Genomic DNA, 23,066 nt, shown 5'->3' with positions numbered 1-23,066 from the left:
ACTCCCTTCCTTTCCATTGCTACCAGTGCTTCCACAACACAGACCAGAGTCAGGGGGGTGCTTCCTCTTGGCAAGTTCAGTAACCAAATCTCCAGAAAACTGTACTTTCTTATGGTGACACAATGTTAGGCTGAAACAAAACATCCCAACACAATTTATTCCTCTTATAGTAGACAATAGTCAAATTCCTTGCATTAGCAGTTTCTGTTGATTTCATTGGGATCTTAAGGACCTCCGGGGCAGTAAAGATGTCTCTGTTTTGATGGAAGAGGTGACCGAGGCAGGATGCAAGCAAAAAGCAGTATTGATGAGAATAGAAACACTGGCTGTGGAGTCAGAGAGGCCCAAGTTCAAGTCTTTTTGGGGCCTTAGGGACGTACTTACTTTACATCCAGAAGGGATTATGATAAGGCCAATAGTAACAACAGCCTCACAGCATGGTAATGATGATTCCATGAGATACCACATTTGAAGCGCTTAACCCAACACTTGACACAGAGTCAGTGGTCAAGAAATGAGAACTTGAAAAAGAATAAAGTCTTACAGTAGCAGAAAGAGAGTCATTGTCTGTCTGTTCCTGGGGTCAGTAGATGGGTAGACTTCTAGAGCTTTTGAGGGCTTCACCTTGGAGTCCTAAGATACAAAAGAGAAGGGTAGAATTTCAACAAGGAATCCATTCTTCGCAGGGCATGTAAGGTACAAACCCATCTCTTTACCTACAACCTTAGACTATTCAAAAAGACTCAAAAAGTTGTCTAAAGTAGCCTCGCAAGTGTTTATAAAAATAACCTTCTAGTTCTAGGACATTGCAAATTTCTTTTACTTCAAAAATCTTTGAAAGCAAATTTTGACCTCTGGAAATACATTTTGCAACAAAGGTGGTAAGAGTTGATACCTGTGGTTCAAAGAGATTATTTTTGGAGATATTTATTCTCTCCTCTCTCCACCTCCACAAGCAGAGTATGCAACCTTGCCCCTGGGCTTTGGGCATGGCTGTGTGACTTGTTTTGACCAATTGAATGTTATCAACTTCAGTAACCCAAAAGGTTAAGATGCTTAATGCAGTTGAAATTGTTCTCCTGTGCTTCTACCATCATCTTGAATAGAACCTGCCAAGCTACCCTGCTGATCCCAAGAAAGGGATGAGACCCGTGGAGCAGAGCTGCCCCAACTGTGTCCAGCCTAAACCAGCTAACCTAGAGAAACATGAGATTAACAAATGCTTATTGTTGTATGAGAGTTCTGTGATTTTTCTTATGCATTATTATAGAATAAATAATTCAATGATATAAAAATTGATATGACTGACATAAAAAAATTGGGTTCTGCTATAACAAAAAACCAAAATACATGGCATTGAAACTGGACAGTAGGGAGAAGTAGAAAAATGACAACTTGTATTATACAGTGGTGAAACGTACATCCAACCATAACTTGGGAGATAACAAGCATACCTAGTGAACTTGTGACCTTGGGCAGATTGTTGAAAACATGAGTTGACTTCTTGCACTATATATGGTAAGATCCTGTAAAACAGAGACAAATTTAGAAGTGAACTGAACAATTTGCACTCAAAGTTTAGAATTAATATAAATAACACAATTTCTTATCTCCAGTCTCTGTATCCATTGAAAGCTCTCAAATTAAAACATAGCTGAGATTAAATTAAATTAAGCATAGGCCAAATGTAGGAAGCAGCCAATATGGCATGTTGAGCTCAAGATAAAGACCACTTCAAGGGTGTAACACCGTCTTTTAAAACTTCTAGAAGAATTAACATCATGCTAGTAGATCTCCTGACCTGGACAAAAGAGACTCTAGAGAGTCCCAGGGGACATGGTCCATATGGAAACCATGGAAAGGCACCGCTTGTGTGTCCCACTGCAGGAACATAATTGAAAAGCCCAGCTACTGTGCTCTGAATGCTATCCATCCCTACTTACATTCTGAGGCCACACTTCTAATGGGCTGTTCCTACCCAGTGAAGGAGCACAGGGAGGATTCTAAACAGGCTTGCACCTAGAAGGCCTGACCCTCTAACAAGCTACTTTAGCTGAACTTACAAGCATGCTGAACTCTCTTAGAACTTTACTGCAGAGTGAGATACCTCCATCCAACCTTCTTTCTTTTCCTCTTACCTTCCACAGAGGACAGAACTATATTACAGGCTGGCTGCTCTCCCAGCTTCCCCCAGCTCCCTCCTCGTTTGCTTTCACCTTATCATGGCATCTGCTTCTCGGAGAATATTTCCAATACAAGTGCCCCTGAAGTGGTCCAAGAAGTAAAAGATGAAGGTTTGAGACTGGATCCCTACCTCCACCATCCTTGTTGGTAGCTGAAACATATAGATAGTCTCTAGCATGAGATAGTGGTTCAAATTGCTAAAGTTTCATCAATAGCACCCTTGAAAATGTTCCAGTGGAGAGGAATGTTGTGATATTTTTTAAAATATGGGAAGGGGCACCTGGGTGGCTCATTTGGTTAAGTATCTGGCTCTTAATTTTGGCTCAGGTCAAAATCTCAGGGTTGTGAATTCAAGCCCTGTGTTGGGGTCCATGCTGAGCATGGAGGTTGCTGAAGAGTCTCTCTCTGCACCCCTGCCTCTAAAAAATAAATAAATAAATAAATAAATAAATAAATAAATAAATAAATAAAAATATGGGAAGAACAATGTCTACAGAGACTCAGGGTTGGTTAATTACTGCTAAGTCATAGAAATACCCTGCAAAGGGACAGAGACTGAGGGCTACTAACAAAGTCTAAGTATGAGAACTAGAGGTCCTCTAGGGTAGTCCCAGTGAGGCCCTCATCTCCTGTAATGAAACAACAAACACAGCTAAGTGGCAGTCTCAGTGTCTAACTGCTAGACTCACAGAGCTCCAGAAATATTTGAATACTTAGTCAATCTATTATGCATAAAGAAGAGCCCTGGTGGGCAAAATCTTGGACCCCAAAATATGTTAAGGAACTTCCTAAAGAAAAATGTTGACCCTTCAGTCTTCCCCTCCTCCCCAGAGCTTCTAGGCTTGCTGAGGTAGCCCAACTTCCCTACTAAAAACTAGCACTTTAGGGCACCTGGGTGGATCAGGAGGTTAAGCATCAGCCTTCAGCTCCAAGATCGAGCCCCACATCAGGCTTTCTGATCAGCTTGCTTCTCCTGCTCCCTCTGACCCTCCCCCTGCTTGTGTTCACACTCTCCCTCAAAAAAAAAAACACAAATAAAATCTTTAAAAAAAAAAAAAAAAAAGCCAGCACTTCAGTGATAAATGATGCTTTCAAGCCCCTCTCTTCAAAGGCAATAGGTTTCCCCTTAGAAGCTGACCCCATGCCTCTCCCTGGTTTCTACACCAATAACTAGAGTTAAATTCCAGAACAACCCAACTAAGGATATGCTGTGACTGACAGGGGAGTAAAAAGACTATACACTGAAAGCATTGCAAAAATTAGCATACACATACCAGCAAAATCCAGAAGCGCACTCTTGGGATTGAGTTTGAAGACACTTGATCAAAGTAGTCAAAGTATAAGACTGGGTGAGCAAACATTAATTGACTTCAGGGCATTTTCTCTCATTAATGGACTTAACAACCTAGAAATGACCCCAGGGGATGGGTCAAACAGTTGCTGGGATGGCTCTTAAGACTGTGGAAAGGTAGTAGCCACACAAGAATTGGAAATGCTTGATGGCTGCATAGTATTCATATATATATACATATATGAGTGTGTGTGTGTGTGTGTGTGTGTGTGTGTATATATATATATATATATATATATATATATATATATATATATATCTTCTTTATTCATTCAGCTGTCGATGGACTTCCATAGTTTGGTCATTGTGGACATTGCTACTATAAACATTCTGATGCATGTGCCCCTTTAGATCACTGCATTTGTTTCTTTAGGGTAAATACCCAGTAGTCCAATTGCTGGGCCATAGGGTAGCTCTATTTTCAACTTTTTGAGAAACCTCCATACTGCTTTCCAGACTGGCTCCATCAGCCTGCATTTCCACCAAAAGTATAGAATTGTGTAAGACTGATGATTCACAGACCTGTACCCCTGAAGCAAATAATACATTATATGTTAATTTAAAAAAAACAAAAAAGAATTGGAAATGCTCAAGTTGCCCTGGAAGACAATTGAGGGAGGTGTGAGAAGGCTGAGGAAAGTGCATGAGCTGGAGTAGAGTAGGTGAGGCCAAAAGACCTTCTTATGGAAGGGAACCCCTCTTCTATAAAGCACTGAGAAGATTGGCAGGGGCCAAGGTTGCCAGATTTAGCAAATGAACTACAGGATTTCCAGTTCAATTAGATGGCAGAAAAGGCAGTCACAAAGTTGGGTTTATTAATATTTGTAGGAATAAGAGAGCTCCAAAGAAACAGAGTCAACAAGGGTGCTGCTTGATACCTATAATCCAAAAAAGGAGCAGGAGGCTAAAGGGAGACCTTCAGCTCAAATAAAAAACATTGTCACTTGTTCAGTTTCCAGATCTCATTGGAACCATTGAGGGGACAAATGACTGGATTCCTAGGAGGAAAGACCCCGCAACACCATTGCAAATACAGAGCACATGATTTTCCAGACTGTCCTGACAGCCCTTTACTCAGGTGACTGTATATCAGGGAAAGAGAAATAACTAGAATTTTTAAGGACAATTGCACATAGGGTCTAAGCTGATATTAATATCCAGAGACCCAAAGCACCATTATGGCTTCCCTGTTAGAACTAAGGTCTCTGGAGTCAGGTAATAAATGGCTAAATAAAGTTCAGCTCACAGAGGGCCCACCAGGTTCAGACTCAACTCACACAATCTCCAAGGATATAATTATGTACATGGCACTAGGAGGAACCTCCATCCTGGATCCCTGGCCTATGGCATAAGCCACACTATCATAATGGGAAAAGGTAATTAGAAACCTTAGAATTATTTTTAATAAAACTAGTCATACTGATCTATGGGTCACTTTTATGTATTTTTTTAAAGATCTTATTTATATGAGAGAGAGCACCAGCAAAGGGAGAAGAAGGGTAAAGGGAGCGTAGAGGGAAAGGGGGAAGAAGACTCCCCACTGAGTGTGGAGACAGACAATGCGGGACTCAATCCCAGGACCCTAAGATCAAAACCTGAGCCTAAGTCAGACACTTAACTGACTGAGTCACCCAAGCGCCCTGGAAACTTCAGAATTTTTACCCCCTAGCCCTCGGCCTAAATATCATATCCTTGGGAGAAAGGCAGGATGTGTATCACCATTAATAACCCACAGGATGATGGGTCTATAGTATCTATAATGTCTCCATTTAATTTGCTAGTCTGACCCCTACAGAAAACAACAGATCCTGGAGAATGACTGTGTATCACTACAGCCTTAAATGCTTAAGAGTCCCAATTGTAGCTGCTGTGTCCAGAGTAACCTGTTCCTAGAGTAAATTAATATTTCTCAGGGTAGGTAACCATTGATTTTACAAATGCATTCTTTTATATTCTAATCAAAAAAGAAAATCTGAAACAGTCTGCATTTATATGAGGCAGAAAACAATATTCCTTCATAGATTTTCCATGAGGTTATGTTAACTCTGCCACCCTCTTCCACAACATAATCCAAAGACATCTGACTGCTTTAACCCACAAAATATCACACTGATCCATTGCATCAGCACCTTATGCTGACTGGGAAGGACAAGCAAGAAGCATTGGGAAGACACATGTGCTCCAGGGGTGGATTATAAAACCTATGAAGATTCAAGGATCATCCACTTCAATTAAGTTTTTAGGGTCCAATAGTAAGAACCATAGCAGGATATCCTTCTAAAGTAAAAAACAAATCGCTCCATCTTACGTTCTTAGCACCTACAGTACCTGATAAGCTTTTATGAGTTTCGGATGTAAAACATTCTACACCTAGAAATATTCCCCTTTTCCTTACACTGGGTGACATGCGAGGCTGCCAGGAAGCCTAGAGGAAGTCTGGAGCAGGAAAGGCCTCTGTGGTAGAGCCAAGCCATGGTGCTAAAAGCCTTGACATTCAAGCCATATGATCTGGCACACCCTGTGGTGTTAATAGTGTCAGTATTGGGAAAAGATGCAGCATAATAGATATTATGGTGAGCCTCAGTGGAAAAATTAGAATGCAGACCTTTGGACTTCTGAAGCAAGGCTATGCCATCTGCAGCAGGAATTCATGAATTATTTCAGCCCAGTTCTTAGCATATTACTGAGTCCTGGTAGAGACAGATGTTTGACCATTGGACACCAATTGACCATACACTTGACCACACTTATTATAGGCTGTGCTCCATCAGACCCACCAAGTCATAAAGCTGATGTGCCTAGCAACAATACACCCAAAATGGAAAGGGTATTTCTGGGACTAAACTTGAGCAGGACCAGAGGGCATGAGTATGCTGCATGAGCAGGTGATCCCATGTCACCCACCAGTACCCACCAGTACTCCACCTCTGTATGCAGCAGTCCTTGTATGACTATATGGCTTCCCATAAATCCAACTGCAAGAGAGAAAAAATTTTGGTCATTATGACAGGCTGAAAATTGATCCACAAATATATGTAGATCTTAATACCTAGAACCTGTGACTTCTACCTTTTTTCCCCCAGTTTTAATGAGACATAGCTGGCTAATAATATTTTAATATATTTCAAGGGTACAACATGATGATTTCATATATTCATATATTGTAAAAGGATTCCCATAATCAAGTCAGTGAACATATCTATTACCTCACATGTTTTTTTGTTTTGGGGGTGTTGGAGAGAACACTTAAAATCTATTCTCTTAGCAAATTTCCAAATGTATATAACACAATATTTTTTAAATGTTTATTTATTTATTTGAGAGAGAGAGAGAGAGAGGATGCAAGCAGGGGAAACAGCAGAGGGGGAGGGAGAGAAAGTATCTTTAAGCTGACTCCCCTCTGAGCATGGTGCCTGACCTAGGGCTCATCCCCAGGACCCTGAAATCATGACCTGAGCCAAGATCAAGAGTAGGACAGTCAATTGATTGAGCCATCCAGGCACCCCTGTAACATAGTATTATTAACTCTATTCATCACTCTATACATTAGATCCCCAGAATTTACTCATAACTGAAAGTCTATGTCCTTTGACCAATCTCTCCCCATTTCCCTCACCCCCCACCCTCTGGCAATCACCATTCTGTGAATGTTACCTTAAATGGCAAAATTATTCACAGATATGAGGAAGCTGAGATGGGAGGATTATCCTGGATTATCAAGTGGACTCTGTAATGCAATCACAACTCTTCTTGTTAAAGGGAAGCAGATGAAGAAAGTAATGTGACCGCTGAACCAAGATGTTCTTCTGCTGGCTTTGAAGATGGAGGTAGAAGCCACAGGCCAAGGAATGCAAGGAATGCAGTTTTAGAAGTTGGAAAAAGCCAGGAAACAAATTCTCCCCTGGAGCTTCCAAGAGGAACACATCACTGCCAAGACTTTGATTTTAGCCTGGTAAGGCTCATCTCAGACTTCTGACTGTCAGAACAATAAGAGAATAAATTCATGTTGCTTTAAGCCACTAAATTTGTGTTAATTTGTTACAAAATCAAAAGTAAGCTAGTGCAATACCCTTCTCAGTTGCCCTTGGCTTCCAAGGGCATTCCTTGGCCATGTTGTGAGGAAGCCCAAACCACAAAGAGAGGCTACATGCGGGGGTTCCAGCAAACAGCCCTGTTAAGCGCCAATGGCAGACGTGTGAGAAAGTTGCATGTCAGGTGATTCTAGCCCCAAGCTTCTGGGCTTCCAGATGGGGTTCCAGAAATCATTGAATAGAGACAATTTCCTCTGCTGTGCCCTATCATATTTTGACCCCTAGAAACCAAATTTAACTACAAGTGTTGTTTTGAGTCATGTAATATTTGGTTGGCTATCTGTTACATAGCACAATGTAACTAACACATTATTATATAAGGACATAATCTGAGATCAGACAAAACCTTGGAAATAACCGAAATGCCCGGTCAGAATGGCAACTATATGAATTCTGACACTCCATATTGTGGAATATTATACAGCCAATAATAACATTTTTGATAAATGGCTCATGATGGGGAAATTCCTATTTTTAGCACATCTTGGAGGAAATAGTTATATACAAACTTTTTCAAAAGTAAACAATATAAAGGACTGCTTATTTCCCTATAACTTCACTAATGCATTTCTTTCTTCTTTCCCAGTTTAATTAAAATGATACTTCATCTTCATATTTTTTATATCTGTGAGCTTTAGACTTACCCAATTTATATAAGCTTTGTATATTTCTTCTTTTGTGAGTTGAATATTCATGACTTTTAGCATCTCTGTTGCAGCAGTCATTGTTTTTCTTACTGATTTACAAAAGTTTCTCCATGTGCAAGATATCATTCCTTTGTATGTATTACAAAATTTTTCCACTGAAAAAAATTTTTCTCTCAGTTTTGTCATTTTCTTTTTCATTTTTTTTTCTTGTGCTCCTCTTGTCTTTTAATTAAGCCCAAAGGTGAGCACCTAGGGTTCGGTGTGTGTTATGGAAGGTACAAAGGAACTGGAATGTGCCGTCTTTCCCACTGAGGCATTAGGATGCTATTGGGGGTGCCAGTCGTATATACATGAATCACCAAGTGAGAAGGCTCTCAGCCAACATGTAAAATATGTATCTAAAAGTAGAATTTCATAAATCAAACATATTTAGGAAATATTAGGATAAACAAAATTCAAAGTATTTCTTTACCAAGTATAGCTCAGAACCTTTGGTATGCTGAATGTATTGGCTTTTCAGGCAGGCAGGGACAGGTTGGAGAGGAGTGGGCGGGCACTGTAATGACCACAATGTGCCACTTGAGGTTGGGATGGGCTCCCTGAAGGAATCTGAACTGCCTACCGTGAATTTGAAGTACACATACACACACACACACACACACACACCCTACGCAAACACACACACACAAAGATATTATAGGTAAGCGACCAGGGGGAAGGTGGAACAAGCCAGGATTAACACAAATTAACAGGGATTTTCAGAAAACCAATTAGAACATAAAAAGAAAGGGCAGGACTATCCCACTCATCTTGTTCTCACTGCCTCTTTCTTCATGCATTCCGCCCAAATTCTCTACTGGAGAAATTATCTAGGTCTATTTCTCTGGCCCATGTGGTCTGTATCCTGGAATTTGTCAGCCCTTAAACCCTTTGCCATGGGGAGATGCCCAAACAGACAAGGGTTCCTAAGGGAGGAGGCTCTGGGAAAGATTTTCTTGACAGACTTAGCTCTGTGCTCTTTCCCTTCCCTTCCATCCAGGTTCAATCATCCAGTTCTCTGGCACCAATGCTTCTCAAATATTTGCAGAATGCTCTCCCACGCCCCTCAGTTGGTGCTGAGGTCAAGCCTGTAAGTTCTGCTCATTTAGGTTTTACCCATAAATCATTCTCTCCCTTCCCCTTCAATGCTTCAGTGGTTCTTCCCGCCCTTGCCTGTGGAGAATTCTGAAAGCTGGCTGCCTCCCTCTAGTCTCCAGGGAAGGACCTGTTCCCACCACTGGCCTCTGAGAAACCCAGGCTGCAAAGCCATTCCCTTGGAACTCCGATATCACTTCTCTACATTCAAATCAGAGAAGCAGATTAAGCTCACCAGATGCCCTGATGTCACCCTCTTGGCTCCAGAGATGTCCAACCCCAGATATATGACACAGGAATGGGCCTTATCATTGGGCATAGGGTGGGGAGTCAGGATGCCTGGGTTGCATTCCTGGCTCAACTTGTAGCTTGCACAAGTCAATGACTCTTTCCTGCTGGGACATGAATTTCCTAACCACACACTGCCCAGCCCTCAGGCTTCCTATAATAAAGTTTAAATGGGCACCATTCATGGTGCCGTGACAACACAAGGCAGCATGATGAGGGAGGTGAATTCCGGGATGAACTCGAACATGGCAATTCCCACCACATGGTCATCTCTTTCCTGATAATCCCATTTCTTTGAGATTAATTTTCCTTGATTCCAGAAGGAAACAACTCTGAGAGGACAGGATTAATTACATACCAAGTCCTAAATCTGAACTGGTCTCACCCAGAACTAATCTTAATTCACACCTACTCTTTGCCAGAGACTTGCTAAATAGTCCTGCTAGAACTATGCTAAGTAGATACTATACGTAGGTTACAGATCAAAAATAAAGTCCAGAGAAATTCAATAATTTACCCAAAATCCCATACTAAGAAATAGCAGAGCAAGGGTTCCAAAGCATTTCTCTACAACCCCTCACCTCAAAGGGTACAAGAGGCAACCAGAGGACATTTACAAAAGTTACACATTTTGAAAAGTAAATAGGAAGTTCTTTGACTTGGAGTTTTTGACCATATTTCCCTAACCTGCTTTCTTGGACTTCCTTATATCTTATTTTCCCTTGGTATCATTAGAAGACAGAAACAAAAATTAAGCTAAGCCATTTTGAAGTCTCCTTTGTGCGTAGAACCATTATGCTTGGCCTAGATATGACAGAATACTTCTCCATACGGCTAGAACCAATCTACTAGTCAGTCTGTGTGTTCTGACCTATTTGCTATTATTTGCTCAAGTTCCAGTTGGTAAGACTAAACCTTTGGAATAAAAACAGTCACAATAGCCAAGAAGTGGAGAAGGGCAAACCATAATTATTAAGGGTATCCAAAGATTGGGGGGTGTGGGGGATAGGAATCAATGACCGGTAGAATGAAGGGGAAGGAAAGCATCGACTCAACTCTATGGCAGCCCTCAGCCTTCTAAAGCTGTGGTCTCTGGGTCTCCCTCAGATATAAGGAGCTCTTAGCATCTGCCCTCAATCTGATAGGTGACACATGGGCCCTTCCACTCTCCTGGGTAGTGGCAGGACTCTGAGCCTAGAGCCACCCCAGCCTGGCCTCGGGACCAATGCTGTTCATCACCCTTGCAGGCCCCAGGCTGTGAATGCACAAGAGTCCCTTTGTTGCCATCACACTGGGATCTTTTATTCTCCCTAAGAACCAGGAGTTTCTGTGTGCACAGGGCCCGCCTCCTCCCTTCTCAAGACACTTTGATCCTTCTCCCATTTGAAATCTTGCTGCCTTTTCAACACCCTCCCAGACAATCAGGGGTTTTTTTTGTTGTTGTTGGTTTGGGGTTTTTTTTGTTGTGTTTTTTTTTTTCCTTTTCAATGACCATGCGGTTCTCCTTATTTCTCCTCTAACAACTCTGACCAAGAAAAGTTCAAGGGGCAGATCTCAAGAAAACAACAGGACCATCACCTTCTGTTGATCACTGGCTGGGGGGGATATGGAACACCTCCACAAGCTCAGAAATGTTTGTCAAAAGGAAGAATGAACACATAAGTGAAGTGCTAAGGGAAAGTGACCACAAAAGCCAGAGGAAAGTATAAGGTAGTTTCTTCCATGGACAACTGGTCAGCTCTGGACTTCCAGCATAGTCTTTGTCTCCATTCCCTCTCATTGCCTGACTCCCCCATAGCCTCTCTCTCTCACATTCATCCTTTCCTCTTCATTTGCTCTCCTACCACTTCAATTCCTATTATCTCATAGCTGTTGTAGATCTGAGGCTTCTTTAACTGGTCTCTCTGCTTAATCCTTCCATCCTTCCTGCCTATCACCACCAGCTCAATCTGTATGAAGTACCACTCTGTGTCATCGCCCAGTTCAAATATTTCCCATACAAACATCTTGTGTCTCATGCAAGGTCCTCTGTGATCATTCTGTCTATGAGCACTTTCTTCAAATCAGCAGAATGTAGTAAAAATTATATTGAGAGAGAGGGTCCTAATCCCCAGTATGCCTTTCATAGGTATATAAACTTGGACAAGCCACTTTAACCTTCTGGATCTAATATTCCCAACTATAAAAATCAGGTGATTGAGTCCGATGATTTTTTTTTTTTTAAGATTTTATTTATTTATTTGACAGACAGAGATCACAAGTAGGCAGAGAGGCAGGCCGAGAGAGAGGAGGAAGTAGGCTCCCCGCCAAGGAGAGAGCCCAATGTGGGGCTCGATCCCAGGACCCTGGGATCATGACCTGAGCTGAAGGCAGAGGCTTTAACCCACTGAGCCACCCAGGCACCCCAAGTCCAATGATCTTTGAAGTATCTACGAGTTCTAACCCCAGGAAACTTATTACTTCTGTCAAATTATTGCTAACTCACAAATATTCCTCTTAATGTCCTAACTCTTAATGATGAGGACTGAATAAAGCTCAGAATACTCCCTTTTATAGATGAGGTATTCAGTTCCTGCTGATATTTATAGAAACACAATTATTTCTATAGTTGTTGGTTTTGATTAAGGCTAGAAAAATGCTGGGGAGCTTTAAAAACCAAAGACTTATATCTTTATCCTGAAAATGAAAAAAAAAGCCAACTATCCTCACTACAATCAATTTCACCTGCTGGTGGCACTGTCACAGTAAGAAAGAATTATAAACTTATTCTCATTCCTGCTTTACCACATATTCATATACTCGCCACATCTCACCATACCCAGTAATGTTTTCTCCATTATATCATTTTAGGTAAGACACTACACTTTGTCAAGATTTCATAGACATGAGTAAAATGTGCAGTGGGGGGAAAGGCAGTGGAATATAAGAGGAATTTCTACGCTAAATGCCCAGTCTTGTGCTGAGTCATCTGCCCCTAGTCTTCCCTCCCTAGGCAATAATAAAGCTATCATTTATTGACTGCCCAAGAAGAGCCAGCACTCTTGAGGTGGGGATTGTTATCATTTGTCTCTGGAGATGGGAACTGAGGTTCTAAGAGAGCCGAGAGCCCAGTCTCACAGAATAAGTAACAGGGCCAAGAGTCAAATCCAGCTTTCTGTGGCTCCAAACCCATGGTTGTAACCACTTTGAAACACAGCCATACTCATATCTTTTTGGCCTCACAGGGTGTCCCAATCCAATTCACTTGCTTGGATAAGTACAGATGGCTAGGATCACCCTAAGTTTGCCTTAAGTAGTTTCTTAACTATTCCTGGGAACTTAACAGGAAACTTTAGCCAAGGTTTCTCAAGGCCACTTAAGAACATGAAGTTTGATTTTTTTTTTTTAATTGATTTGGGAGAAAGGTTCATTTTCCAACATTAATACCTACCTATTCCTGCTTCCCTGCCTGGTCTCCATAACGAAAAGGAAACAGTGCTGGTTTTCTAAAGTAGGATGAAAAACTGGGCCTAAGCCAACAGGTTTAAATACCTTCTGTCTGTTTGGCATCCTGTGAAGTGATAAGGGAAGGCATGGCTGGGAGAGGGAAGGTGAATCATCTCACCAAATGTTCTTTTGTCTGCAGGATGAATGTGGCTATTAATGTGGAACAGCTTTTCTTTTCCAGAAAACAATGGAGCTCCACTGAATCACTGACTCTCTTTCAGGCATCTCCTTTTGACTGTCTGACCCAACCCCATAGTTGAGATTCAAGCTGTTGTCCCTGGCCCAGCAACTGGTACCCATGCCAGTTGAGAGAGTGGATCTGGTCCCACTGCCTGAAGCTATATACAGTGCTCTGATCTAATTCTTCGATAAAGAAACCAGAACACCAGAAAAACTTCAGGAAAAATCTCTTGGTGCAAAATGGACAGTTCTACCTTTTAGATAACTCAACATTAATCCCACATTATTCCTACATTAATCCCTACCTGACCAAGGTGGTCCCAAATTGAGATTTAAGACCAAAGCAAAAGCCTTTATTTAGTTCCCCCCATGACAAGGACTTCAAGGATTTTTTGTTAGAGTTCTTAGTTTGATACAAGTTATCAGTGCTGACAGATAAATGACACTTTTATACTTCTTCAGCTATTGTCCTTTGGGTGTGTAGGGCCTTAGGAATCTCAGAAGACTTGTTGTGAATGTGATTAGTCAGGCAGAATTCAGGCGTTCTGGTGAGGCACCTTACTTGCCACCATTCAATCAACATGCCATTACAACCTTACCTGGCATTTAAAATAATTGTGCAGAAAAATGTAGCTTTTAGATGCCTAAGTCAAAAAAGTTTCAGAAAAGTAAAGAAGTTTTAGGAATACCTTAATAAGTTTATTTCACTCATATTTTCATTATTTCAAATTATTTTTGAAAATAATTTATGACTTTTTAAAGTCTATGTCTAAGTCTAAAAGAGCACTTTTTAACTGACTAAAATAAAAATTCTAAGTAATGGTGGGGGAGAGGGAGCATAATTTACAGTTCAGTCCTAAATCACACAACTAGTCAATGAGAAAGCCAAGATAGAACTCAAAGACACTTTTCCTCATCCCTGTATCTTTTTGTTGTGGATTCAGTCTACTGTGGGTTGACACTGGGTCTCCACATCAGGTGTCACTCACATGCAACCATCTGTTGGAAACTCTGCTAGAAGCCTACCCACTGTTGGGTCCAACACTCAGCAAAGTGCACAGTGAATTTCTACAAATGCACCCTACTTCCAGAGTCAAGAATTCTTCTTCCCTCTCAGGCAATCATTCAGGATAACTGAAAGATGTCATTCATCTGGCCTGTGCACTGCCCAAGAACTGACTCAATGATTAGAGCGCATGGGCCTCAGTTCCCACCTTCTTCCCTAAGAAGCTGTGAGTCCTAAACGCACTGAGACTTTTAGATCTGTCAAGGGAGCAGTTCTCACCTGGGCAAACAGAAAATAAGGCGAAGAAATGTAGGAGGCAGAAAGTGCTAATTTCTACAACTGTTTGAATACCTCCTAGGAATGGAAGAAAGCCAAATATTTCTAGGACAAGGTGGAAGGAGTGCCAGCACTTCCTTTCTTCCCTTCTAGGTTCTTTAGCTGGTCTAATAATTACATCGATATAAAACAGATTAACAAGAAAAACAAATTTAATTGCATTCTCATGAGAGCCCCACAAAGACATGAGAGGCTTTCTCTAACAGCCAGGTAGTTGAGGTTTATGTGTCCTGACCTGAGAAGAGGGTAGAGGTCTGCGACTTCAAATGGGAGGAAGACAGTTAACAGGAAGATGAAAAAAAAGACAATGTTTGGTAAACAAATGTTTGCCATGCTCTGTGTAGAATTTTTATTTAATAAAAAAAAATACAAATAACAAAAAACAACACCAACAAATTATATTTATAAATAGCTTTCTTCCTGGTATAGGCTTCTTAGCTAAATTCTTTTGGGCATTTAAGGGGGAGATAAAAAGCCCTTTTTGAATCTCTTGAATTTGACTGCCTTCAGCTCCAAATAGTCCACATGCCAAAGCAGCACATTCTGGGAAGGACTATGCTGAACCCCATCAGTTCCCTCCTCTGAAAACCTCCTTGGACATTTCATGTATTAAAAGCTGAGCTGGTAGATTACTCCATGATTTCATTGAATTAATTTTGTAGTCTTGAAATTAGGTCAGTTCACTCAAACAATGAGGTATCATTTTAGGAGATGGTGATGCAGCTGGGATCCCAAAGTTAGGCCTCTAGTGTGCAAGAAATCAGATACTTAACAAGGTATTTCCATGGAAATATCTTTTCAGAATACCTTTTGGAAACAAAAGAAAAACAATGGTCAATGATTGGAACAAATTATAAACCAGTTTCTGAGTTCTGAGGGTAGGCAGTCAAGAAGATTTCTAGATGTCAAGTTCAAAACATCTTCAGATGGAGTGAGGGCAGGCAGTGGCCACATGTCTAGATATGAGCTATGGTGGTGACTCCTCTGTGGCTTGTGTTCAGTTGTCCAGCTGTAAGTTGCACAGCTTCAGAGAAAGGATGGCTTTAGTTCTTACTGATTCCAAGTCAGAAGGATAGGAGAACAATTAGGAATCCTAGTTTGGAGAATTACAGCCAAATATTGGAAGAATTCAGGTAGAAAATGAAACCTCAAAAGACAATTAACAGACTAGAATCTAATTTCCATGAGTTCTATTACACTTTCTACAGAAACATAATTTTTCTCTCTACAATTCACTCCTATTTTTATTAAAAAGAACCATAGTAAAGTATTTTGCTTGCAAATCGTCCATTTCAATAAACTTGGCTTGATTATTTATGTAAGTGTAGCAAGAATAACAGCTACATAGAATCTTTTTTATCTGTTTTGCTGGAGCTTTTTATAAGGAATCTCAGATTGGACTTTTAACAGCTTCTTGGAGGTAAGCAGCCAAACTGAGGACTTGCTGTCAGACTTCCCCTGTAATACCTGTAGATTTGTGAGAATTTCGCTCTTCTTGAGGTCTTCAAAATACCCTGAGGTTCCTGGGCCTGCCAGGAAGTACCCTTTCTTACACCTAGTAAGGCTGCTGGGAACTCTGTAAGCAAGGTACCAGACTGGTTTTTCAAGGGGCTTTATTGGTTCAATAAAGTCAATCTTAGTCCCTAGTTCCTGAAAGCTGTCTGGTCTTTTTTTTTCTCATATATGACATCCCAGTCAAATCCTTGGTGCTATAACCAATGTTTCTAAGTGCGTCTTGCTATAAGGATCACAAGTTGAACACGTGTGAGTAACTATATTGCCATGAAAATAAGAATACTCACTGAGAGTTTTTGAATTCTGGAAGGATCAAGCAAAGGGAAAAAGATAAATGTTTCATCTTTCTTCACAAAGGTATATTTTATCAAATTGCTCTAAGTTCTAAGTAGCCTAAGAGAAAAAAGAAAAAAAAAATGTAGGGGCCCTGATCAGGTGGAAGCAAGTGGCTCAAACAGTGAAAGAACAAAGGACATAGGATTTGTTGAATACACTGTATTCAAATAAATACACTGTGTTGTAAGGGAGCAGTAAGCAGGACAGAGGAGAGAACATCTGATGCTAGGCAGCAGTGGGGAGCTATTTACAGGCGGAAAGTGAGGCGGTCCGGGAATGTATGGAATTTTCCTTTTTTGGTACCTGTGCCTGATTGTAAGCAGCTCCGTGGTCAACTAGGACTTATGGATATTTGGAGGTGGGTCGCCTAATGAGCCTGTTTGCATTTAGCCCCTGGTCACTCTTGGCTCTTGGACCTTAATCAGATTTCCATTGCTCAAGCCTGTGGCTGCCTAAAAGCGGCCTCAATGGGTTTCTTTAAATGTGGAAAAACAAATCATTTTTTTAAAATTAGCAATTTTTTAATGGAACTTCTTTTATTTGATAAAAAGTATTTAATAAACACCTACAGCATACCATTTATAATGTTTAATGATGTTTGATGCTAAAACTTGGTAGAATTTTCCTGTGAGTTTCAAAGCAAGACAAGGTTGCTCATTATCACTAGCTGTAAATGATATATTTTTTTCCCCTGGAGGTTTTATCTGGTACAATAAATCAAAATCAAAAACATCAAATCATCAAAACAGCAACAAAACTAAATAAAATGTATATGCTTCGAAAGAAAAAAAAAAAATTTGCATTATTCTTGGAGGATACAATAACATTATATGCAAAATTTAACACAATCTACAGGTAAATGATTAGAATTAATGATCATTTAGCAAAGTAACTCTAAATGACCAGTATACAAAAATAATTACATATACTAGTTTCCACTTGCTGCTAGTATAAAAATCAACAATATTCCAAACAAAAAAGTCATAAAAAATTATAATCATACTTTTCAAGTCAAATATTTAGTCCCATGTTATTAATATTTGTTCTACTTGAATTTGGTTTTTTCATTAGTTCTAGAAATTCTTACCCAGTTCAATTTTTTTAAACTCAGAGTTATCAGAATTCTGTATTCTAGAGTACTTTTCAAGAGTCTTCTTGGAGATGAAGCACTTTTGCGAACACTTTCACAAAAGCATCAGAGTAAAAAATAACAGCATATAAATGTCAAAAAACCTAAAAATGGCCATGATTAAAGATCTGATGAGAGTTTATTACAATGCAATTGGCAAAGAAATTTGTTTATTTCTGTGACACATAACATTTGACGATAATAATTGGAATTATGACTGATAACGTTGTATTAGGACATAGTACATTTCTAGGAATTTCATGCAATTTATAGGATATTTTTAACATATACCTATACAATACAACATGAAGAAGGCTTATTTTACCTTTTGTTTGACAAGACCTTCATGTAATTTAATATATCAAAAAAGATTAATTAGTTTAACACCTTGGGGGGGGGTTGTTTTATTGTTTTAAATAAGGAGAGAGAACAACTCTTTTGCAGTTTTCCAGAACCTTGTATAAAATTGCAAAGTTAGTTCGAGGTCAAAAGACTTTATTAGAATTTAATTTGAGGGAAATTTATCAAAAATGTCAGATTTTTAAACCTTTGTTCAAAGAGGATCATGGGTCACTGTGAAACAATATTTAGTTATCCATTTAAACATAGTAACAAAAACTTCAAAGGCAAATACAAAAAGTTAAATAGTTGTTTAAAAATATTAATTATATTAATAGAAAAGACTTAGCTTTCTTAAGTAATCAAAAACCTAACAAGGACAATGAGGAAATTATTTTGACAAGACACAAAATCTTTGTCTTCTAGATACATTACATTAAAAGGTAAAGAAAACATTTTATAATCTCTTATCAAACACACACTAATAATTCAAGAAACTTTATGCTTTTAATAGAGAAAAAACTAGATCCTAATTTTTGCACCCACTTATTCTTGACATTAAAACTTATTTTTAAAGAAGATGGTTCATAATTGTTTGTTTTTAAATTTTGACTAAAAAAACTAATTATGCAATTATGAACCATCTTTTACATTAGCATTCTGTGGCTTGGTAAATTTATAAATACTTTGTATAATTTTGAAAATATGTGTTTTCCCACAGTAAATTTTTTGTATGGCACAGACTTTGTTTACTAATGGACCCAAATATCTTCAGCTCCTCTATAAAAGAAAGCTTACATTTATTAATTAATGTTTTGGAATTTTATCTTATTTGGAAATGATTCAGATAATCAATAAAATTCTACCATTTAATTTACCTTAGGAAAACTCTTATCAGTGGAAGTCACCAAAGAGATTTGGGTAACTATTTTTGAATACACATACCATAAAACAACCATTACTGAAAACTCCACCGAAATTTTTTTTATTTCATTCACATCTATTTAATTTACTTGTTGTTAACAATCATACTTAGATCACTCATGAAAATTTCAGGAGACATTGAAGCAGTTGAGTCTCATCTTAAGTTATTTTGTTGTTGTTATTGAGACATTTTGTAACAGAGATAACATAAACTTATTTTATTCTTAGTAAACATAGGTGAAGTACAAGTATTATATACTTAACACTGATATCCCTAAAAACATGTTTGTATTCACTGAACCAACAAACTTAATAGTTTAAGTTTAGTTTAAGTTTAAAGTTTAGTTTAGTTTTAGTTTAAGTTTAAAGAATCTAGTCTTTTTTACCAAAAAATTGTCCTAGATCATGTGACTTGAAAAATATTCAGTTTCATTTCTGGTACAGTTCTGAGATTTAGAAATATTTAATTTATAAGCACCTATTTCAAGTCAATTAAATGAGGCCCTTCAAAAAGTAATTTTGGCAACACCATCTGGAGGTAGAAAAATACCATATCTATAATGTACATCCAAAAGACATATGTAAACATATTGATAAACACAGAGATCTTATGACTTTCATTTTGAAATTTCAGCAATGAATCATGTATAACAATATAAAACTCACTAGTTCATTTGAGTAAAGTTGAGTTTAGGAGCTTAAGATGGCTAAAACTTTTTACTATATGTGGAGAAGACTTCAAGATTTGTATTGTATTGTTTGTATTTTTATTGTTCTTGACTGGTGATCTTTAGTAGGAGGCTGTAGTCTAGAATCTGGACAAGAGACTTTTCAGCAGTTTGTACTTTAAAAAGGTCTCTTCCTCCCCACCCCACCTCCTTTTTTTTTTTTTCAGTCTGGGCAGAGTTTTAATTACCTCACGTGGTGTTTACATTTCAAAGACATGGTAAGATTTACATCTTTAAGGAACAGAGAAAGAATGCATACCTTGGGCCTAGAGATTAGTCTGGAGTGCTCTGTGTAAATCTTGTAGCAGAAGGGAAGCTGAAACAGGCAGCAGAGTGTGTAAGGAATTTTCTGGGCAAAGTGGAAGAATTTTGGAAGTTAAGGAAATTTGCCGAGGCTATGGGCCCAGACTTTAAAAAGGGGAATTTTCATTGTATGTGGAGTTTAATTTTGTTCTAAATTTAATTTAATCTAAGTTTAATTTCTTTCACCTTGTTAAGGGAGCCCCCAGGATAAGACATTATACCTCTTTGTATCCACTTTTTAATTTGGTCTTTCCATAGATATCCATAAAATGATTGTTTAAAAGGAGATCTCTGGGGCGCCTGGTGGCTCAGTGGGTTAGGCCTCTGCCTTCGGCTCAGGTCATGATCCCAGGGGCCTGGGATCGAGTCCCGCATTGGGCTCTCTGCTCAGCAGGGAGCCTGCTTCTCCTCATCTCTCTCTCTGTCTGTGCTCTGCCTATTTGTGATCTCTCTCTCTGTCAAATAAATAAATAAAATCTTTAAAAAAAAAAAAAAAAAAGGAGATCTCAAGGATTTTTTTTTTTTCAAATATAGAAGCTTCCTCAATTTAAAAGATACATTCCAGAGCACCTGGGTGTCTCAGTCCATTGAGTCTCTGCTTTCAGCTCAGATCATGATCCCAGGGTTCTGGGATGGAGCCTTGCTCAGTGGGGAGTCTGCCTCTTTTCCCTCTGCTTTTCCCTCTCTCTCCCTCTCTCACACACACACTCTCAAATAAATGCACAAATAGTCTTTAAAAAAAAAAAAAAGTTCATTCCCTGGCCATTGATGAGTTTATTAATCTCAGGAGCAAATCAAACCAAGAGCCTTTTTATGGCTTGACCAAGGGCACAAGAAGTGTCCCACAAGAGAGTATAAGAGATGCAATCCTCACATGATCCAGAAAGTTCACTCCCGAAGTTAGCCTAAGAAAGTGAAGGCCTTTGTTGTCACCAATGATAGAACTGTGTAGAGAGAACAGTGTTTCAGGAATATAAGACGCCTTTGATACCACTTAAAAACAAAGTTGAACAAAAATCAAAATGGCTGCACTAATGCCTTAGTGAAGCTTCATTTTTTAAAGTAACCATTTTCCTCTCTTCTGCAAACCTCCCCTCTTCCCTTCTCAGCTTTTTATTTCAAGAACCTCACACCACCCTAAAGATCTGAGGAAGGAGGCTGGTAGCACATACACAATTTTTGTCAAAACCAGCTGGAGCCTGTATTTCCCTATGAAGTGCCCCAGTCCCTTCCTCTGGAAGGGCTTGCAGGTTTTGAAGGTCAAAGCCTGTTGCAGCCTCCTTTGCCCAGCTAAGCAATAATGCTATCATTCCTCTTTATCCCAAACTCTGTCTGCGAGTTATATTTTGGCCCTGAAGCACAGAGTTTGGTTTTCGACACCTTCAATTACAGACCACCTAATCTGTGACACCAGGCAGCCGCTACAGAAATGGGACTTTTCCGCCACTAACAAGACAGCAAAGGTTGAGACATCAAAGGCCCTTGTGGACTGGGACCCCTCAAGACAAACTCCACTGAGAGTGGGCACAGCTGAATAACAACAAAAAGTGTGGTTTGTGACTTCACGTCCCAGATCCAGTCCACTGGACTGGCCACTAGATGCACACTAGTATGTACACTCCCAGATGGGAGACACCAGAGAGAATATTCTCACCGACTACAAAGTAAATCTCTCAGGACGTAGAGCATGACAAAAGGAAAAACTCAGCTGGTTTTTTCAGAGGGGACCCACAGCAAAATTCATCTAAACAGATACCCTTCTGGTGAGAACCAACCATGAACTGTGCAGTCTGTGAGGCCAGCTCAAACAACAGACTTAAAGGACCTCTGCCTGTACTCTACCCTCTGGTTTTTCCTCTTAACAAATGACACAAAAGACAAAGATAAAAGAAAACAACCATCATTTCTAGGAGGAACATGATCAATAGAAATCAAGAGTACTCGGAACAGATCTTTACCAGAGTTGTTAGACCCAAGTATCAACCTCACACAAGTGTTTTCTTTTCTGCTAATCTAAATTCAGAAAAAAAGAAAAGGATTCTCACCTTTTTCACTTTCAACAGACCCGGCAGACAGATTTTGGAGACTGACATGGTAAGAACTCTTAACTTCTGCCAGCTTCTGTCAGATCTGGGTCCCAGGATCTCCCCCTTTCAGCAGCTCTGAAGTGAGCACTGGCCAGCCCCTGGACAGCCCTAGGTTGGGCACTAAAACTGCAGGGGAGAAATATTTTTCTTTCTTTTTCCAAATTTTTTGACTGATCTAATAATTAACTTGACGTAAAACGTTAACAAGAGAAAAAGAACTTTAATTATGTATCTATGGGAGCACCACAAAATGAGAGGCTCTCCCTTGACAGGTAGCTGAGGCTTAAAGGCCGTCCCAAAGTAGGATAACAGAAATAGGGATCTGGGACTGCAAAGGGGAAGAAGACAATTCACAGGAAAATGGGAAGAACAAATGTTTGGTAAATAAATGTTTGCCATACTATACAGAGAGTCTTTCTCATGTTTAAAAAAAAAAAAAAAAAGTTATCTTTGGTAATAGTTCTCTCCTATTACAGACTTCCTTTTCAAATTCCTTTGGACAGTTAAGGGAGAGGTAAAAGCTCTTAAGTCCGCTGGGCCTTGATTGTCTTCAGCTCAAAATAATCAACACAACAAAATGACACATTCTGGGGCCACCAACCCTGGCCCCATCACCTTAAGTCGAGGTCGGGATTTGAATTACACAAACCCCTCAGGACCCTGGAACATTGGCCCAAGGCTGTGGCTGTAACTTGTCCTGCAGCTTGCCCTTAATTTGCTGCTGTCAGGAAAATCCTTGGAAACCTTAAATCTTAATCTTAATCTGTGGTTTAAGGAGTATGAGGGGAAGGGGAACAGGATTGCTTTTGAGCCTTGTGGTTGTCTGGAAAGATTAGGTTTACACTAGAAAGTTTTGGTTGTCAAGGTGCAGAAGTGAGGAGACTAGTCCATTGTTCAGAGAGCCAGGTTATAAAACTTTCAAAACTTGAGAAGTAGCATAGTGGAAGGATCCTGAACTTTGCAAGCAGTCCAAAATCTAGTTCTAGCTCTACCCTTTATTAG

At 39.5% G+C, this 23,066-nt stretch overlaps 1 long non-coding RNA gene across 1 annotated transcript; it reads right to left on the bottom strand.

Annotated features, from left to right (window-relative positions):
- Positions 1-390: 390 nt before the first annotated feature.
- On the bottom strand, positions 391-22,195 carry LOC131820680 (uncharacterized). The gene is made up of 4 exons (XR_009349735.1): positions 22,023-22,195; positions 6,450-6,510; positions 1,455-1,526; positions 391-633 (listed from the first exon to the last, which is right to left on the bottom strand). It is a non-coding gene; the product is annotated as an uncharacterized LOC131820680 (long non-coding RNA).
- Positions 22,196-23,066: the final 871 nt, after the last annotated feature.

Source organism: Mustela lutreola, chromosome 1, assembly GCF_030435805.1.
Source record: "Mustela lutreola isolate mMusLut2 chromosome 1, mMusLut2.pri, whole genome shotgun sequence".
NCBI lineage: Eukaryota > Metazoa > Chordata > Mammalia > Carnivora > Mustelidae > Mustela > Mustela lutreola.
This window is presented reverse-complemented; position numbering and strand designations above follow the sequence as displayed.